This window comes from Catharus ustulatus, chromosome 30, assembly GCF_009819885.2.
Source record: "Catharus ustulatus isolate bCatUst1 chromosome 30, bCatUst1.pri.v2, whole genome shotgun sequence".
Taxonomy (NCBI): Eukaryota; Metazoa; Chordata; class Aves; order Passeriformes; family Turdidae; genus Catharus; species Catharus ustulatus.
Window position 1 is genome coordinate 2664300 of NC_046250.1, and position 8326 is coordinate 2672625.

The following is an 8326-nucleotide window of genomic DNA, read 5'->3' on the forward strand; positions in this document are numbered from 1 at the left end:
CCAGAAAAATCCAGAAAAATTCCAGGAAAATTCCAGAAAATTCCATGGAAAATTCCGGAAAAATTCCAGGAAAAATTCCAGGAAAATTCCAGAAAATTCCAGAAAAAATTCCAGGAAAATTCCAGAAAAATTCCAGGAAAATTCCAGAAAATTCCAGGGAAAATTCCAGGAAAATTCCAGGAAAATTCCAGAAAAATTCCAGAAAAATTCCAGGAAAATTCCAGAAAATTCCAGGAAAAATTCAGGAAAATTCCAGAAAATTCCAGGAAAAATTCCAGGAAAAATTCAGAAAAATTCCAGGAACATTCAGGAACATTCCAGGGAAAATTCCAGAAAAATTCCAGAAAAATTCCAGGAAAATTCCAGAAAATTCCAATTCCCAACCCAGAAAAATTCCAGAAAAAATCCCATTAATTCCACCCCCAAACCCCAAATCAATCCACTCCAAATCCATAAAAATTCCACAACTTTCATTCCCAAACCCAGGAAAAAAAAAAAAAAAAAAAATTCCAAGAACATTCCAGAAAAATTCCATCCACAAATCCAGGAAAATTCCAGAAATCCTGTCCCAAATTCCATGAAAAATTCCATGAAAATTCCACAAATTCTGTCCCAAATGCAGAGAAAATTCCAGAAATTCCATCCATGATCCAGAAGCTTCAAATTCTTCTTGGGAATGGCAGAAAATTCCAGAAATTCTGTCCCAAAATCCAGGAAAATTCAATTTATTCCATCCAAAATCCTGGAAAATTCCAGAATTTCTGTCCCAAAATCCATGAAAATTCAATTTATTCCATCCAAAATCCAGGAAAATTCCAGAAATTTTCTCCAAGTCCATGAAAATTCCAGAAATTCTGTCCCAAAATCCTGGAAAATTCCATTTATTCAATCCAAAATCCTGGAAAATTCTGTCCCAAATCCATGAAAATTCCATTTATTCCATCCAAAAATGCAGGAAAATTCCAAATTTTCTGTCCCAAATCCATGAAAATTTCCATTCCCAGCAAAAAACAAATTTTATTTTTTTTTTTTCTGGAAAATTCCCCCCCAAAATTCCCAAATTTTTCCCCCTTTTGGAACAAAAAAAAAAAATAAAATAAAAATTAAAAAATCCCAAAAATTCTGGATGAGGAGAATTCCCAGGAAAAAAAAAGGGAATTATCCCAAAAATATTTAAATATTTATAAATATTCTGGAGTGGGGTGGGTAAAAATTGGGAAAAATGGGAAAAAATGGGAAAAAATGGGAAAAAATGGGAAAAAATTGGGAAAAAAATTGGAAAAAAATGGGAAAAAAAATGGGAAAATTTTTTATTTTCCCCTCCTGATCCAATAAAAAATGGGAATAAAAGAGGATTGGGAAAAAATTTGTCTAATATAGACAAATATTTTAAGGAAAAAAGGGAATATTCTTAAAAAAAAAAAATTCCCTGTGGAAAATTCCAGAAGGGAAAAAAAAAATGGGGATTTTAAGGTGGGAAAAATCAGATTTTTCCTTCAAAAATGTGGAAAAAAGGAAAAGTGGGAAAAATTTTTCCCTGTTTTATATTGTAGGATTTTTTATCAGCATAAAAAGATCAAAATTCTGAGTTTTTATTAAAAAAAATGGGAATTTTTGAGGAAAAATTGAGGTTTTTTAATTAAAAAATGGGAGTAAAAATCAGCTGCAGCCTCAGGAATTTTGGGATTTTTTGGGGATTTTTTTTTTGATTTTTAAAAAAATTTTTTTTGGGATTTTTAAAAAATTTTTTGGGGATTTTTTTTGGGATTTAAAAAAAAATTTTTAATTTTTTTTTAATTTTTTGGGATTTTTTTTGAGATTTTTTTGGAATTTTTTTTGGATTTTTCTTTATTTTTTGGGATTTTTTTAAAAAAATTTGGGAATTCCAAAATGCTGAAGAGTCCAAAAAATCCTCCCAAAAATCCCAAAAAATTTTTTTAAAAATCCCTAAAAATTAAAAAAAAATCCTAAAAAAATTCCAAAAAAAATTCATTAAAAAATCCCAAAAAATTCCCAAAAAATCCCAAAAAAATTCCAAAAAAAATCCAAAATTTGTCCTGATTTTGAGATATAAAATAATAATTAATAATTAATAATCCAACCAATCCCCTGCACAAAAAATTGGGATCTGAAGAAAAATAAAAATAAAAAACTGGGATAAAAATCCCCAAAAAATCCCAAAAAATTCCCAAAAAAATCCCCAAAAAATTCCCAAAAAATCCCAAAAAATCCCAAAAAAATCCCCAAAAATTCCAAGAAAATCCCAAAAAATTTTCCTGATTTTGGGATAAAAAATAATAATTATTAATTAATAATTCAAACAATCCCCAGCAATAAAAACTGGGATCTGAAGGAAAATTAAAATTAAAAATTGGGATAAAAATCCCCAAAAAAAACCCAAAAAATCCCCAAAAAATCCCAAAAAAAATCCCCAAAAATTCCAAAAAAATCCCAAAAGTTTTTTCTGATTTTGGGATAAAAAATAACAATAATTAATAATTAATAATTAATAATTAATAATCCCAACAATCCCCAGTACTAAAAAAAGGGATCTGAAAGAAAATAAAAATAAAAAATTGGGATAAAAATCCCCAAAAAATTCCCCAAAAAATTCCCCAAAAAAATTCCAAAAAAATCCAAAAAAATTCCAAAAAAATCCCAAAAAAATCCCAAAAAATCCAAAAAAATCCCAAAATTTTTTCCTGATTTTGGGATAAAAAATAATAATTATTAATTAATAATCCAAACAATCCCCTGCACAAAAATTTGGATCTGAAGGAAAATTAAAATTAAAAATTGCGATAAAAATCCCCAAAAAAACCCAAAAAAATCCCCAAAAAATCCCCAAAAAATTCCCAAAAAATCCAAAAAAATTCCCAAAAATTCCAAGAAAATCCCAACAATTTTTCCTGATTTTGGGATAAAAAATAATAATTATTAATTAATAATCCCAACAATTCCCAGCAATAAAAACTGGGATCTGAAGGAAAATAAAAATAAAAAATTGGGATAAAAATCCTCAAAAATTCCAAAAAAATCCCAAAAAAATCCCAAAAAAATTCCCAAAAAATCCAAAAAAATTCCCAAAAAATCCAAAAAAATTCCCAAAAAATTTCAGTGGTTCTGGGAATTTTCCAGGAATTCTCTCCCAATATTTTTTGTTTTTTAAAACCCCAAAAATTTGGGATTTCCTGGCAATTTCAGGTCCATTTTTTTCTGTTTTTTTTCCAAGGATTCCCAAATTCCTCCAGGTTTGGTGGGAAAAAAGAAGAAAATTCCAGAAGATTTTTTTTTGGGATTCCATCGATGTTGATTCACTGGAAAGAGAAAAAAAATAAAAAGAATTAAGAAAAAAATGGGAATTTTTTTATTTTAAATTTAAATTTTTAAGGGTTTGGGATTTTCCAGATTTTTTGGGAATTAATTTTAAAATCAATTTTCCACCCAATCATCATTCCCAGATAATTCCAGGATCCCAAATCAATCCCAAATTCCCTGAAAATTCCCAATTTTTTCATGGAGAAAACTCACAAAGCTGATCTCAGTCTCCTGCAGTTCCTCCAGTTCCAGGGGCAAGGAAGGGCTGGAAAAAACAACAAAAAAAAAGGAAATTTTTGGGGAAAATTTGTTTGGAATTATTAGGAATTTTTGGGATTTTTTTAGGATTTTTAAAATATTTTTTTAAAATTTTTTTGGGATTTTTTTGGAATTTTTTTGGAATTTTTTAGGATTTTTTTTAGAATTTTTTTAGGATTTTTTTGGCAATTTTTTTTCAATTTTTGGGAATTTTTAATGGAATTTTTAGGATTTTTTTGCCATTTTTTAAAAAATTATTGGGAATTTTTTGGAAATTGTTTTTTAATTTTTGAGGATTTTTTTTTCAATTTTTAAAAATTTTTCTGGATTTTTTTTTTCAAATTTTGGGGATTTTTTAAAAATTTTTTTGGAATTTTTAATGGAATTTTTAGGATTTTTTTTGCAATTTTTTTTTAATTATTAGGAATTTTTTGGAATTTTTTTTTTAATTTTTGAGGAATTTTTTTGCAATTTTTAAAAATTTTTCTGGATTTTTTTTTCAAATTTTGGGAATTTTAAATAGAATTTTTTGGTAATTTTTTTGAAATTTTTTTTAATTATTGGGAATTTTTTGGAAATTATTTTTTTAATTTTTGAGGATTTTTTTTTAATTTTTCTGGAATTTTTTTGGAATTTTTGGGGAATTTTTTCCAAATTTTTGGGGATTTATTTTTAATTTTTTGGGAATTTTTAATGGAATTTTTAGGAATTTTTTAGGGAATTCTTTTGCAATTTTTTTTTTAATTATTGGGAATTTTTTTGAAATTTTTTTTTAATTTTTGAGGAATTTTTTTTGCAATTTTAAAAAAATTTTTCTGGATTTTTTTCCCAAATTTTGGGGATTTTTTTTAATTTTGGGGAATTTTTAATGGAATTTTTAGGAATTTTTGGGGATTTTTTTTGCCATTTTTAAAAAATTATTGGGAATTTTTTGGAAATTTTTTTTAATTTTTGAGGATTTTTTTTTCAATTTTTAAAAATTTTTCTGGATTTTTTTTTTCAAATTTTGGGGATTTTTTTAAAATTTTCTTGGAATTTTTAATGGAATTTTTAGGATTTTCTTTGCAATTTTAAAAAAATTATTGGGAATTTTTTGGAAATTGTTTTTATAATTTTTGAGGAATTTTTTTGCAATTTTTAAAAATTTTTCTGGATTTTTTTTTCAAATTTTGGGGAATTTTTAGTGGAATTTTTAGGAATTTTTGGGGATTTTTTTGCAATTTTTTTTTAATTATTGGGAATTTTTTGGAAATTGTTTTCAATTTTTGAGGAATGTTTTTTGCAATTTAAAAAAAAATTTCTGGATTTTTTTTTCAAATTTTGGGGAATTTTTAGTGGAATTTTTAGGAATTTTTTTGGAATTTTTTTTGCAATTTTTTTTTAATTATTGAGAATTTTTTGGAAAGTGTTTTTTTAATTTTTGAGGAATTTTTAAAAATTTTTTAGGATTTTTAAAATTTTTTTTGGATTTTTTAATGGAATTTTTTGGGAATATTTTTGCAATATTTTTTAAATTATTGGGAATTTTTTGGAAATTGTTTTTTTAATTTTTGAGGAATTTTTTTGGAATTTTTCTGGATTTTTTTTCCAAATTTTGGGGAACTTTTTTTTAATTTTTTGGGAATTTTAAATGGAATTTTTAGGGAATTATTTGGGATTTTTTTGCAATTTTTTAAAAATTATTTGGAATTTTTTGGAAATTGTTTTTTTAATTTTTGAGGAATTTTTTTTAAATTTTTGGATTTTTTTCCAAATTTTTGGGAATTGTTTTTTAATTTTTTGGGAATTTTTAATGGAATTTTTAGGAATTTTTTAGGGAATTTTTTTACAATTTTTTTTTAATTATTTGGAATTTTTTGGAAATTTTTTTTTAATTTTTGAGGAATTTTTAAAAATTTTTCTGGATTTTTTTTCAAATTTTGGGGAATTTTTAATGGAATTTTTAGGAATTTTTTGGGAATTTTTTTGCAATTTTTAAAAAATTATTGGGAATTTTTTGGAAATTGTTTTTTTTTTAATTTTTGAGGAATTTTTGAGGAATTTTTTTTTAAATTTTTCTGGACTTTTTTCCAAAGGAAAATTCCATGAAAATTCCACTGAAAAATTCCAAGAAAAATTGGAATAAAGTGAAAATTCCATGGAAAATGAGAATAATGGAAAATTCCATGAAAATTCCAAGTGGAAATTGTGGATAAAGGGAAAATTCCATGAAAATTCCACCCAAAAATTCCAAAAAAAATTGGAATAAAATGAAAATTCCATGGAAAATGTGAATAATGGAAAATTCCAAATGGAAATTGTGGATAAAGGGAAAATTCCATGAAAATTCCACTTTAAAATTCCAAGAAAAATTGGAATAAAGTGAAAATTCCATGGAAAATGTGAATAATGGAAAATTCCATGAAAATTCCAAATGGAAATTGTGGATAAAGTGAAAATTCCATGAAAATTCCACTTAAAAATTCCAAGAAAATTTGGAAATAAAATGAAAATTCCATGGAAAATGTGAATAATTGAATATTCCATGAAAATTCCAAATGGAAATTGTGGATAAAAGGAAAATTCCATGAAAATTCCAAATAGAAATTGTGGATAAAAGGAAAATTCCATGAAAATTCCACTTAAAAATTCCAAGAAAAATTGGAAATAAAGTGAAAATTCCATGGAAAATGTGAATAATGGAAAATTCCATGAAAATTCCAAATGGAAAATGTGGATAAAGTGAAAATTCCATGAAGATTCCACTTAAAAATTAAAAAAAAAATTGGAATAAAATGAAAATTCCATGGAAAATGTGAATAATTGAATATTCCATGAAAATTCCAAATGGAAATTGTGGATAAAAGGAAAATTCCATGAAAATTCCACCCAGAAATTCCAAGAAAAATTGGAAATAAAATGGAAATTCCATGGAAAATGTGAATAATGGAAAATTCCATGAAAATTCCAAGTGGAAATTGTGGATAAAAGGAAAATTCCATAAAAATTCCACTTAAAAATTCCAAGAAAAATTGGAAATAAAATGGAAATTCCATGGAAAATGTGAATAATGGAATATTCCAGATTAATTCCTTTTAGGAATTCCATGGAAAATGTGGATAAAGTGAAAATTCCATGAAAATTCCAAATGGAAATTGTGGATAAAAGGAAAATTCCATGAAAATTCCACCCAAAAATTCCAAGAAAAATTGGAATAAAATGAAAATTCCACGAAAAATGTGAATAATTGAATATTCCACTTTATTTCCAGCTGGAAATTCCCCAAATTTTGGACTCAAAAAGCTCCAAATCTCAGGAATTTCTGGAAAAAATTCCATAAAAAAATCAAAATTTGGATCCAACCTCACCTGGGCAGGGAAATTCCAGGAGCTGCTCCGGGCCCCGGGTGAACCTCGACCCCCACGGACCTGCAGGGATTTGGGAATTTTGGGAGGGAATTCCCAAATTTTCAGGGATTTGGGAATGTTGGGAGGGAAAATTCCCAAATTTTCAGGGATTTGGGAGGGAATTCCAGGGGGAAATTCCCAAATTTTCAGAGGGGACAATCCAAGGAAATCGCCTTGGGATGGGGAAAAAAAACCTTGGGAATGATCAAAAAAAAACTTCAGGAATGATCCCAAAAAATTTAGGAATGATTCCAAACCCTTGGGAATGATCCCAAAAATTTTAGGAATGATCCCCAAAATTTTAGGAATGATGCTAAAAAATCCTTCAGGAATGATCTCAAAAATCTTAGGAATGATCCCAAAAATTTCAGGAATTATCCCAAAAATTTTAGGAATGATCCCAAAACCATCAGGAATGATCCCCAAAATTTTAGGAATGATCCCAAAAATTTTAGGAATTATCCCAAACCCTTGTGCATGATCCCAAAAAAATTCTTCAGGAATGATCCCAAAACCTTCAGGAATGATCCCAAAAAACCCTTCGGGAACAATCCCAAAATGTCCCTATCCCTTGGGAATGATCCCAAAAAAATTCTTCAGGTATGATCTGAAGAAAAAATTTTAGGAATGATCCCAAAAAACCCTTCAGGAATGATGCCAAAAATTTTAGGAATGATCCCAATCCCTCAGGAATGATCCCAAAACTTCAGGAATGATCCCAAACCTTTTCCCTTGATCCCAAACCCTCAGGATTGATCCCAAAAACCTTGGGAATGATCCCAAACCCTCGGGAATGATCCCAAATCTGGGAATGATCCCAAACCCCCAAGAGTGATCCCAACCCTTCAGGATTGATCCCAAACCCTCAGGAACGATCCCAAACCCTCGGGAATGATCCCAAAAAACTTTGGGAATGATCCCAAACCCTCAGGAATTACCCCAATCCCTCAGGATTGATCCCAACCCTTCAGGAATGATCCCAAACCTTTTCCCTTGATCCCAAACCCTCAGGATTGATCCCAATCCCTCAGGAATGACCCCAATCCCTCAGGAATGATCCCAAACCCTCAGCAATGATCCCAAACCCTTGGGAATGATCCCAAACCCTCAGGAATGACCCCAATCCCTCAGGATTGATCCCAACCCTTCAGGAATGATCCCAAACCCTTCAGGAATGATCCCAAACTTTCAGGAATTATCCCAAACCCCGGGAATGATCCCAAACCTCTTCCCTTGATCCCAAACCCTCATGAATGATCCCAAATTCTCAGGAATGATCCCAAACCCTTGGGATTGATCCCAAACCCTCAGCAATGATCCCAAATCCCTTTTCCCCACCTCAATCCCTCAGGATTGATCCCAAA